The following is a 12,599-nucleotide window of genomic DNA, read 5'->3' as shown; positions in this document are numbered from 1 at the left end:
TCAAAAAATGAGGACTTTATGCAGTGGTATTATAGCTATCTGCCTGCACAACTAACCAAACAATATTTTTTTCCAAATATAGAGATATTTATAAGGATCAGTGCTGTAAAAGCCTGCTTTATTAATAAACAGGTAGAGTTTTAGCTAGAAAGAAGTTATAAGTGTTGACATTTTACAATTTCAGAAGAGATGGTAATTGCTTCTGAAAAAAAAAAAAAAAGAGATAGCAGAAAATAAGAACATTGTTATCTGAAAGAAAAAATGAGCATTGTGTTTCACTTTTGCTATAATTTGGAGGCACACATATATGAGGAAAAATTATGAGAAACATACAGCAGAGACATTTTTGCCAGTTGTAGTTTATCTCTGCCACCCTCACCATAAAGTTCTTGCGCCTTGTCTTCTCCAAGCTAAACAATCCCAGTTCCCTCAACCTTTCCTCAAAGCACCATCTCAGTGCCCTCCTCTGGACCCGCTCCAAGTCCTTCCTGTGCTGGCGCCCCAGGCCTGGATGCAGTGCTGCAGATGGGGCCTCACAAGAGCCAAGTACAGGGGGACAGTGATCCCCCTCTCCGTGCTGGCCACCCCTTCTTAATGCAGCTCAGCATATAGTTAACCTTCCAGGCTGCAAACATAAAATGATATGTGTGCTTATGTGCATGTTTCATGTGTGTATGTATGCTGCTACAATTCTATTTCTAAAATGGTAAAAAATAAACGTAGAGTTTATAAATAAACTGCAAAATTATTCCATCTTCTTTATTAGAAATAATCAGCAACATATGTCAATGTAATGTGTGGCAGAAATTACACAAGGGGCGAGTGTAATAGGCTAGTCATAAATGAAGTGCCCATTTGGTTGTTTGCTTTTTAGGGAATGGCAGACTGCACAGATACTTTCTGTCAATTCTGTTTTCACGTTTTTTCCTGAAAGTTTTTCTGTAACACTGAGTACCTACCCTATTTAGTGTTTTATTTAGGACATCTGTATGGGAACTGCTGAGTCACGGCCTGAACCTCTGATCACCTGAGGCGAACCACGAGTCAGCCAGAGGAGCACAGGTGAAGGCAATTCCTAGATCTATTTAAGAACTGGCCACCAATGTGGAGGGATCTCTTCTGGAGACCTGCTCTGCTGGAGTTTTGTGAGTGAGCCTAGGATAGGGGTAAGCCTTCTATTTGTTCTCTTTTGTTATCATAGTCTGCTTTGCCTAACTCTCTTGTTTATTTTGTGATCATAACATCCTAATATTCTTTGATTATACAGACATCATAGACATCGACATTGCAAATGCTTCTACTTAGTGTATATAACAAATATTGTTTACAAGAAAGATTTTTCTTGTGATGTCTTGTAAGTAGCTCAGCAGGTAAATGAATGATATGCTGCCACTGTTTACTGTCTTACACTCTATATAAGCTGGCAAATATTTCTATGTTGCTTCATGTTTTTCAACAACTCGTTTGTCTCTAGCACTCACACTTCTTTTGTTTGAAACGAAAATTCATCGGTATTTTTAGGGTGTTGGTGTTGGCATGTAAAAATATTATTCTGGTGGCAATTTAGAAAATATAAATTTAAGTGTTGTCCTCTACAAAAACTCATATAGTTCTCTTCCAATCAATCTTTTTCCTCTGTGTATGCATGTATATGTATCATGTGCTTTTTTTTTTTTTCCTTTAGGTGACCAGGTGGTTTGAGAAACTCCACAGTTTGGAAAGGCAAAAGACTCCAAAGGCAAGTACCCTCAAGTATTCCTTGTCCTTTCTAGGTTGAGCAGTTTTAAGTACTCTGATAATACTTTTGTTGTGAAGACATGACAGTGAATGTATTTTAACTAGCTGTTCAGATGAACAGATGGGTAAACACTACTGAACGCAACCAAGACTTCTGAAACTGTATGCTATTTTATCTTTGTACATATCATACTGTTGAAACATTCATGAAACATTCATACACTCAGACTGCCTCATGTGTATCTCAACAGCTTTCTCAGGTGTATGTAACAACCCTTTGATTTTTGGCATGGATGTTTGTATAACCCCATGTAAGAGATTACTCTGTTAACTTCTGTGTCTCAAAGCTAGCTGGGGACACAGACGGACTTGTTCAAGTCCAGACAAGTCCCGAGCAAGGATTGTGAAATCCTTTGTCTGGTGGAATGCAGATGGACAAGGCCAGGGGCAACGAGAGCGAGATGAGCTGCAGCTAAATAGCTGTGAAGTGCTCCTTTGTGTGGACCTATCTCCGGATGATGGCCATCTTAGAGGGTACTCAATGACTCTTGCACGAAGCCCATCCTTGTCAGGTAGGCAGGAGAACAAGGAGGATAAAAGAGGAACTGAAAACCACGAGGATAGGTTTCTGACAACAGATTCCTCATGAAGAACGGAGGTTTCTGATAACAGATTCCTCGCCAAGAACAAGGTTTCTGACAAGAGAGAGAGGAATTCCTGAAGATAGAGGGATTCCTGAAGATTGAGGTGATTCCTGCATACTGTTGAACTCTCCTGAGCCTGCTGCCTGACCGCTGTTGCTGCTTCAATAATTGGCTCCTCGACTTCCTCGTCTACCTGCCTGCTGCCCAAGGTCGCCACGCTGCTGCTCCCCGTCTTCTGCTGCGTTCTGCCCGGGACCTTCAAACACCGTGCAACGGGACGCTGCTGGATCCTGCTGGTGACTCTCCCCGCTTTAAGCAACTCCTGCTTCTTTTCCATCTTTTCTATCGCACTCCTTCCCTTCCCCGTCTCCCTGATTAGGTCTTAGTAATAAATGGGATGGAACAACATATGAACCGTTGTTTCTTAATCTCACACCGGGTATACAGATATTAAAGAACCTCATCTCCCTCCTATAAATTGGAGCGAGACACCCCAACACTTCAAATTGGAAAACAGCAGATTCAGAAATGCATCCTGAGGTGAGTCAGGGATAACTGTATTGAATAGGTACCATAGTTTTTCTTTTATTTCAAAGGACATCACAGTCTTGTTTTCCAAAGATAGCTAGTTTAAAGGAAAAACAAAATTGAAAATCATGTGAGCTGGCTGCTTAAGGTTGAAGTAGTTACCTATTGATAATTAAAGACAATAAGCCTCATCCAGCAAGGAAGATTGGTAAATCCTCACTGAAAGTATTATGACTTCTCATTAATTTATAGGCTAAGTTTGATCCTCTGTAATCCAAATTTAGTGTTAAAATGCTTTGTGTAGAATCCTTAAATCGAAGCCTTGCCTGCTGAAATATCATTTCAAATGTCACCTGTTATAAACTTCCAGTAATTCTATTTATTTTAAAAGTGTTCAATGGTATTGATTTTTGTTAGCCTTTCTGAAGAGTTAAGATGTGGATTTGTTAGAGGGCAATTTTACATTCATCTTTCTAAATAAATATTGCTCAATTTCTGTTTAGAAAAATAACATACTCCATTACAGCAAGAAATCCTCTAAAAAGCTCATCACAGGAATTGTGATTTTCAGGAAGAGGATCAGAAATATGCTTATTCAAGATGACAGTGTGAACAAGACCTTCTAGAAATGAAAGTTTTGTGAGAGCTACAGAAACAGCTTCATCAAAAACTACTACAAGATTGAGGAACATTGCATTGCATGTGGGACAAAATCTTGCATCAACTGCTAGTGACAACCCTTCATCAGAGCTCTTTCTAGTGTAGTTATGTTGTTTGCTAATTTTTTTTTAATCTGTTATCTCTTGAATAAGTGAAAACTTCTACACGATACAGAAAAGTAAGAATTGGGGTGGAAAATAACATTCCCAAGATCACCGCTACCTGAAAATGAATTTATGTGTTTTTCCAGTTAACCTTACAGGCAGCTCAGCACCATATCATTGTTCAGTCACTCCTCCCACCCAGTGAGATGGTGAAGAGAATCAGGAGAAAAATCAGATAGAACACATGGGTTGGGATAAAATACTATTTACTAAGACAAAAAAAAAAAAAAAAAAGTAAAATAGTAATATTAATGATAGCAATACATATTTATAAAACAAATAACACACAACAGAATTGCTCACCAATTGCCAACTGATGGGCGGTCAGTCTATGAGCAGTACTTGCCCCTTAGCCAGCTTCCCACTGTGGATTTTATTGTTTTTTTTTTTTTATTATTATTATTATTATTATTATTTTGCAGAGTGACACATGCTGTGGAATATCCCTTTGGCCAGCTGAGGTCAGCTGTCCTTGTTCTGCCCCTTCCATCTCCTTGTATCTCCTCAGCCTTCCTCAGTGTCAGAAAAGTACAAGAAGCAGAAGCATTTTGGCCCCAACAACCCCAGGCAACCCTACAGCTTTGGGGAGGCAACTGCAAAGCTGCCTGATGGAAAGGGACCTTGTTATACTGATGGTCAGTGGGATGAATATGAGCCAGCAGTGTGCCCAGGTGGCCGAGAAGGCCAATGGCATCCTGGCTTGTATCAGGAATGGAGTGGTGAGCAGGACCAGGGAAGTCATCCTGCCCTGTACTCGGCACTGGTGAGGCCTCTAAACACTACTGTGTTTAGTTCTGGGCACCTGAGTACAGAAAGGACATGGAGGTGTTTGAGCAGGTCCAGAGAAGGGCAACAAAGCTGGTGAAGGGCGTGGAGGATATGGCTTATGAGGAGAGGCTAAAGGAACTGGGGCTTTTCAATCTGGGGAAGGGAAGGCTGAGAGTGGACCCTATTACTCTCTTCAAATACCTGAAAGGTGATGCCATGGTTTATGATTTTTGTTATCAATATTCCCCATTATAACATCACTTAAAACGTGGAATTAAAGAGTTAATACTCCAGTTCAGTGGACTGACAACTTTCCAGATATCTTCCTAGTCTTCCTCTTTTGGGCCAGTGGTCCTGCAGGTCTGCTGTTCCTCCATCACGGACACGAATTGATCTAGATAACTCCGTGACAGCTGATTGCAGCGAGAGCAGGGTTGGTCTCTTCTCAGTGGTGACAGGATGGCAGGAAATGGCCTTAAATTGCACCTGGGTAAGTTTAGATTGGATATCAGGAAAGCCTTCTTTACAGAAAAGGTTGTTAAGCACTGGAATGAGCTCCCCAGGGAGGTGGTTGAGTCACTATCCCTGGAAGTGGTTAAAAACCTTTTGGATGTGGTGCCTGAGGGACATGATTTAGAGTTAGGGTAATATGATCATGATGTGGTTGGACTTGATGAACTTCAAGGTTTTTTTCCAACCTGAGTAATTCTATGATTTGTCATCTTCCATACTGTGCATTATTACAGAAGCACTAGAGAAAGTAATTTGTCTAAGACTGAATTCCTAGTATTATTATCCATGTAACATAAGTAACCCAGAAGCAGACTGCTGTGATATAAACATTGCAGTGGAGTATCTGCATTAAAGAAAGAAACTGGTTTCTGCTGGAAGCATATTTTCACAAGGAAACACTCCCTTTGGGTCAAGTACTGTCACAGTTATGAGCAATAGTTTCATTTACACCAAATTAATTCTCAACTTTTTTTGAGAGTTGCAATGAAACACAAGAGGCCTTGAACTGGATCAAAATTATGATGCCTAATATAATTGATTTGCAACCATTCTACTCCTGCAGGTTTCAGAATTATAACTATGTTGCTATTCAACCACTGCTGAGAGAATACTCATTAAAAGTGAAAAGCGGGCCAAGAACTTCGATGAACTCTTTCTATTGTTTTAGTAGGTAAGTCAGTCAGCTATACAGCGTACAGAGCAAAATTCTTGCTGTTTGTATAGCCTTAAGCTGTTCACCTATCCCATTAATAGCATGCAGTACGTAATTTGGCAGCCACTTTACCTCCACTGCTGCTAGTGCCTCACAAAGGACTGCAACTTTGATATTTCTTTTGTGAGAGGCAGAAATATAAGCACAAAACCTTATAGATGACAGTAAGGGATTACTAGATTATGATGAAGGAGAAAACAGCATTTAAATCTCAAAGGAAGGTCCTGAGTGCCAGTGTTATGCACAACCAGCATTCCTTTCTCGTGGCAATGCTGATTAGGAAAGAATTTGTGGTGTAATTGGTGAGGCAAGAGGGCTTCAGGATAAACAGTTTTGCCATCTTGTCGAGTAACAAGAGAATAGGATCTAGAATAATACTTTAGCCTCTCCAGATAGTGAAAACCTGGTCATATGCCAAAGTGTCTTAAAAGTTTATACAGATGCTAACTTCTTAATTAAAATTGCTGGCTAATGCCTATACTGATGCAATGTTTGCTTTTGTCACCTGGAGTTTTCAAGAAACACTGGTAACTTTTGGCTTTTTGACAGTCCTAGCTTTTCAGAAGACAGCCAGAGCAGGACAGCAGTCATTCGTGAAACCCTGTCTAATATGTGTTTCGCACATAGGATGGAAAAGAAATAGGCTGCAGGCTGAAATCAGAGGGCAGAGTCACATGCTTTAAGGCAGAGTAAGAAGTTAAATGCACGCATGGTTCATAATTTTCCATTGGCTTGCTCTCGATTGCTTTCTCCTCACGAGCTGGATGACTAGGATCGTTCTCAGCAGGTGGTTAATTTCCTTGCATGTCGTCTATAGGTGGATTTTGTGTCTACGCCTGGGGGGCAAGGAGGGGTCTTTGTGTTCTCTAGGTAGGAGTAACTCACACTCTTGCATTCATAGTAATGCTTCAGAAGCATAGTTCTGCCTGAGGAAAGAGGGGCTTTTCGAAGAACTAACCTGAGGAGGATAGCAAAATAAATGCAGGGCAATCATTTTAATTACATATGATGGTGCTCATGCCTTTCAAAGACTTCTGGATAACACCAGTGCTATCAGTCTACTCCTTCCAGTGACTTATCTTTAAATTCCAGTAATAGAAAGTGAGGCAGCTTCTCAAAAAATAATAAAAAAAAAGAATTTTATGAGCTGCTAATGTCTCATGCTCTGCATACTGTGTGACCACACAGGTGTTTTAAGAACCCTTGGGGAACGTCTGCACTGATATAGAAAGGAAGAAGTTTTCATTTCATGAATCACTAGATTGGCAGTGATCCATTACGGCTTGTCACAGATGTTATGGAGCAAAACCAAACTACTGCCCTGAATTTTATACCCCTGTGACTGGAAAATGTGAACCCAAGGAATTTGGAAGTTGGGTGACTCCAGCTGTAGTCATCCACAGCAATCTTATTAGCTATTACTGTCATTAGCATTTCAGACACTTTTTCTTAAATGACTTTGAAACTGGTTCTAGAGATTAACCCTTTAAGATTTTCCCAGTGTTAACTACTCTCTCCTGTCAGAGAGGAAGTATAATAGTTCTGAGTATCATTTATGGACTGAATGCAATATCAGGTTGCTGCACTGAAGGATTTGTGTATTAATCCCTGTACAGTGATAAAGTAGCCCTCAGATATACACTGTATACCAGATACTAAAGAGCTTGGTATTACTTTATTAGTGATAGTGTTAGCCAAGGGACGCATCTCTGCCTCTCATCTGACTCAAGCCAGAATTCCATGAATGTTCAGTAGATACTAGTGGTGAAAACTGAGTTAGCCAAGATAATTACTCCTTCTTACTCTTCCTGCCTCAGAACAGTAAAAGACTAAAGAAACATCTTTATGAAACTAAGAAAACAGCATTCTTCAAGAATGTAGAATACTGATGGGGATAAAGGAGACTTTTTTTCTATATTGGCAATCATTCTCTTTTCTGAGAGACTCATCGGTGGAAGAAATAGTTCCATAAATTCTGAGGTAACCATAATTGACTTTCTTTCACTATTATATGTGTGGCTGTTGCAAGTTTTTAGTAGGTATTCTCTTATTCTCTCCCATAATCTCTTCCTGAAGCTGTTGTCAGTCTCACATTAGTAACTTGGAATACTTCCCTGAATTTAAGGATAATGCTTTTGTAATCTATTTGCATAACGTAAGGACAGGGGGCAGCAGATGTAGTTGCTCTAAAAAACTTTTGGAAGGAAAGCAGTGGTCACAGTTCAATAATAAAGAAGGAATTCCCTTTCCAAGAATCAGGGCTTTCCAAACATTTTGAAGAAGATGATCTCCAAATAGAAATGCTTCCCTTGGGGCTGTCAGACCTGAAGTAAGGTTAGGGAGCAGCAAACCTCAGAGTTCACTCCTTTTGGCCACACATTGAGGTGAATTGCTTCCACCCTGTGCTCCCAGAGCTGGCTATGCTCCTTTACCAGGTTCTCTACCACTGCTGCTAGTCATAACCTAACATTTCCCATACATGTGAGATGTTTGTATTATAAGTTAAGCATAAAATACTCTTGTTTTAAATGAAATAAAATCCTGAGTAAGTTGCGTACAAAAAATACTTGGCACTGAACTTGGCACTTACTTACTTCAGTGCTGTAGAATTTTCTTCAGACTGTTTCTAGCTGCCACCATTCTGCAAGCGTCATTCACTGCATGCAGCACGAGCAGAATGTATTCTGTCATTTCTGCAGAAAACATTTTTTGTCCCTGTGAAATTCTAAAATTTTATTTCATTACCTTGAAAGCTAAGATTTAGCATAGTGAACATCAGGCAATCAGTAGTACTTAATCTACTAGCTCAGCAGAACACCAAATTAATTCAAATTTGAGAAAAAACTCTCCATCTGTAGCAAAAGCATGTTCTCAATTACATATTGAATTAAATAAGAGGTAGGAATATTTCTGAAAGCTTGAAATTTATAGTTTCATTAGACTGAAAAATTAAACCTAAAAATGTGTAAAAATCTACATTAATCATTTAGGTTTAGCACATAAATGCAAATGGCTTGGAACTGAGCTTCATTTCAAACTGTAAGTAATAATTACCTAGTGACACCTCATGAGCTTCATTAGAACCCTGCTTTTAATAAAAGTGGGGAACACTGGGGATCTCCACAAATAAGAAGATTATGGTATTTAATCAGAACAAAATGGTAATGATAAAGTTTCATTATATAGCATTTCCAAATATGAAATCAAGGAAGATTACATGAGTGGATTAAAAATTCATTTTCAAGTATTTTATTTTATGAATTCTTTCCTTTTTGTGAACTCTTTGATTTGTACAAGTTAGTTTTGGTACTTGAAAGAATCATACTCAACAATTAGTAGATGGAAAATTATTTTTGCCAAACTACTGTTTTTATACAGTCTACAACTGTTTTTAGTCTTCATCAGAATTTTAGTATTTTCTAGTCACAGTTTGAGGTTTGTATTGATCCTTTTTGTCACAAAGTTTTTTTTTTCTGGTTCCTGGCTAGTATATGTATTGTCCATAAAATGTAAGCTCATGTACAACCACACATGTATGCATGTGACAATTTTCAGTCTGATGATGCTAAAATATTTTTCTTTGTTTGGGGTCATGAGCAGCAGTTCAACTATGTACAGAATTTAGGAGAACAAAAGAGAAGATTAACAAATAGATTTTTCTTTTGTCTTTGCTTTGTTGTTTTTCAAACTTTATCTCTTGCAATATAGCTCATTAGCAACCTGAGTGTTAGTGAGGTAATATTTAACTTCTAACATCTGTGTTTTTTTCACTTCCCTTTTTCATATATATCATATGATATCATATTGATTTTGTTGTTGTTTAGCATGTATTAGTATTATCATAGTCTGTATGCATGAACTTGTTGGGAGGAAGAGGCAGTGGTAAAAATCCCACAGAATTTAAACTAATATTGAAAGTTGAAATTGAAGAAAATATACTGGAAAAAATTTCATACAGCCTATTCTAGGTTTTAGATCAAAATATCAATAATGACTATTAATTTTCATCTTGTATTCTGCAAAGAAATAATTGTATATGGTGGTAGAAAAACAATATGGATCTTCCTTCTTTATAGGCGTTTGGACTGCTATTTAAAAAGTACAAGGGAATCATCTTACCTAAGAACAACAGAGAATTTTATCATGCATACCTATTACGAAGACAAGGGAAGTACAACTTAATACTGAAGAGAGAAAGACCTTCTCATTCCACAAAACAGATTTTGGATGAGAGTGAAGTCTCTCCCACAGTTCAGGTTTAATCTCCATGTAATCCCAGTAAGCCTAATGACTAAATAATGTGTTATCCTTTTTGTTCTCACACCAGTGAAATCAGACTCTGTATTTTGCTGATGTTTTTTCTACAATCACCCCTAGATCCTTCCAGAATACTGACTGTGTGTGTGTCTGTGGAGGAAATGCTTCTGATAATGGCTTTGTCAGGTTGTACACAGGATGGAATCCGGATGCACTATTCTGGACATCATGCTGTACTCTGGTATTTTACTTAACAGTGTTTTGTTAAAAGAGAACCAATGTATATTTGGTATTCCTAAACAGAACAAAAGCCTTAACCCCTTCTTCATTCTTCATTTTATGCTTTTTCCATGCTATTGTAATTTGTTTTTTCATTTACAGTCTAGGAGTCTAATGTATCTCATTCCATTGCTTTGACTATTGCAATATCTCACCAGTGCACCTCTACTGTCTGTGGTGTTTATAACTAGTCCAAGTACTACCTTTCTAGACTCCTCTTCCATCTGTTCATGCTCAGATTCAAATGTTCAGTTCTTTTTATTTAGCCATGTTATGACTGTACAAATCAGAAGGTTAAATAAGAAAGATCCTTAAACTGTTTGGATTTCTGTGCCCAACAGTGTAGATGGGTTATACAAGTCACACTTCAGAACATGTGATTTTTGCACTTCTGAAGTTGTGATTTGAATTGCCCCAAATGTCAGATTGCATGTCATTCATCCTACTGGTCTCAGCATGAAATTGATATTTGTGGAATGGATCAAAAGAACAAGTGTTTGTTGTGACCTCTTTCAAGTTTCCTATGTAATAATAATAGTAAAGGGTGATTCTTGGAGAATACTTTTGTTTTCTTGTTGGGTAGTTGGAATTTTGTGTGATTTCATATATTTTTCTCATTAAAATCTATAATATTTAGTCTTTCTGTGATTGCATTCAACATAAAATCCACATGTTCACAGGAATGAGAATGTATAAGTTTGTTATCTGTAAGTTCTGCCTTGATTCCTCTTCTTTACTGTGATTTTTGTTGGTTTGGGTATTCTCAAATTCTTGTTTTTCATTTACACAGAAAAATAATTCTTTGACTGCTGATTTTAATCAATGTAATCAATTCAAGATATATTACTTTACCCAGTGCTCATTGCACCATGCAGTTGCAGCCTTAATAAAGCATTAGTGCTGCTGTTTTTCTCATTACATTTTCCTAAAGGCATTTTTGAACCCATGTATTTTCTTCACCACTGTTGAAGCTTCATTACAATAAAAAAGAGCCTCATTCTTCTGTAGCTGTAGTTTTTGTAGCACGCTCTTATGTTCTTGATGACTTGTTTCTCTTTCCAAATAGCTTCAAATACTTTTCAGTCTTATTAAGTTTAATTCTGAGAAATTTGTGCATTACATTATCTGTAGCAATCAAATTCTTCATACCAGGGACTGAAAAAGTCATATTAAGGTCAAATACGTTTAGCTGTATGTTGTCTCATTAGCAAATTACTTCAGAGGATAAGATATTTTGAAGAAATACAATAGTAAGTAGGTATTAGAAGTTCGTGAGCAGAGAGGACACATAGTGTTTCAAAACTCTCAATCATGTATAGAATATCTAACTATCTCAGACTATGTAACAAAACCACGTTGGTTCCAAATTACTTTTGGTTACATTGAAACCTTATCTGATTTAACAAAATGTGTACAACAAACAACTCCCACACTGAGATTGACTGGAGAAGTCTCACTTTGGCACAAAATGACTTCTGTCTTTATCTTTTTTGATATTACTGTGGTCTGTAGGTGAATCCAAGAATATTCATCATAATGAGAATTTGTAGGACTGTTCCTGAGGTCCTTGTCCATCATAAAAGTTTTTGCTGCTGAGAAAGCAGTACCTTCAGGCTGTTCAAACAAATACAGCTGTTCCATTTTCTAGCCATATGCCTAGACTGAAATACTAAAAAATAATATATTCCTTACAACATCTGTGACATTTAGTACTAGAAGTAATAATGATGGATGTCAGAGATATTAATGATGGTCATATACAATAAAAGCTGAACTTAATGACTTTCAGTTTAGGTATAAATGTTTATTGAGTTACAATCAGAACTTTAATTGTTAACGCGTGTCAAAAAAATTTATTGATATGTTTTGGAAATTATTTCTCCCTGCACATTTGAATTCAGAAGTATGAATATTCAGAAAATGTGTTTACTACACCTAAGAGCACTGTAATAATGAAAAGAAAAGCTTAATTCAGTTTAAAATGAATGCCCAACAAGTAAATCATTAAAAATGAAATATAAATTACTGCAATATCTAATGACTCAGTTATGTTATCCAGAATGAGTATAACTGATCCTTTGCAGTCTCTAGATGCAACTACAAGTTATTTTCAAACTCTTAGTCAGACTCTCAGCCTTCCTGAGTTTTAAGTCAGATATATTATCTAGATGAGCTCAAACATTTAAAAATGTTAGTTCATAGCTTTTCTTTCAGTGTCATCACCTCACAGAGTTATCACTACTTCTATTTGCCAACCTAAAAGTACACTCAGTCATCACTAACTTCTTTAAAATTACCTGGCTTGAGAGAAAACCACCTACTATTATCTTATGCTAA

General features: G+C 37.5%; 2 long non-coding RNA genes across 2 annotated transcripts in view; both read left to right on the top strand.

Moving 5' to 3' along the window:
* The window catches only part of LOC128084391 (uncharacterized), an 89,984-nt gene extending 85,859 nt beyond the window's left edge, over positions 1–4,125 (top strand). The window contains exons 17-20 of the long non-coding RNA XR_008208503.1: positions 969–1,062; positions 1,685–1,752; positions 2,870–2,921; positions 3,413–4,125. This is a non-coding gene — a long non-coding RNA (uncharacterized LOC128084391). The remainder of the gene's footprint in view (positions 1–968; positions 1,063–1,684; positions 1,753–2,869; positions 2,922–3,412) is intronic.
* A 525-nt stretch (positions 4,126–4,650) lies between these two features.
* On the top strand, positions 4,651–11,810 carry LOC128084392 (uncharacterized). The gene is made up of 4 exons (XR_008208504.1): positions 4,651–4,709; positions 5,577–5,684; positions 7,544–7,706; positions 9,803–11,810. It is a non-coding gene; the product is annotated as an uncharacterized LOC128084392 (long non-coding RNA).
* The last annotated feature ends 789 nt before the right edge of the window (positions 11,811–12,599 follow it).

The sequence above is a fragment of the Tympanuchus pallidicinctus genome, unplaced genomic scaffold, assembly GCF_026119805.1.
Source record: "Tympanuchus pallidicinctus isolate F22 unplaced genomic scaffold, pur_lepc_1.0 scaffold26, whole genome shotgun sequence".
Lineage (NCBI taxonomy): Eukaryota > Metazoa > Chordata > Aves > Galliformes > Phasianidae > Tympanuchus > Tympanuchus pallidicinctus.
This window is presented reverse-complemented; position numbering and strand designations above follow the sequence as displayed.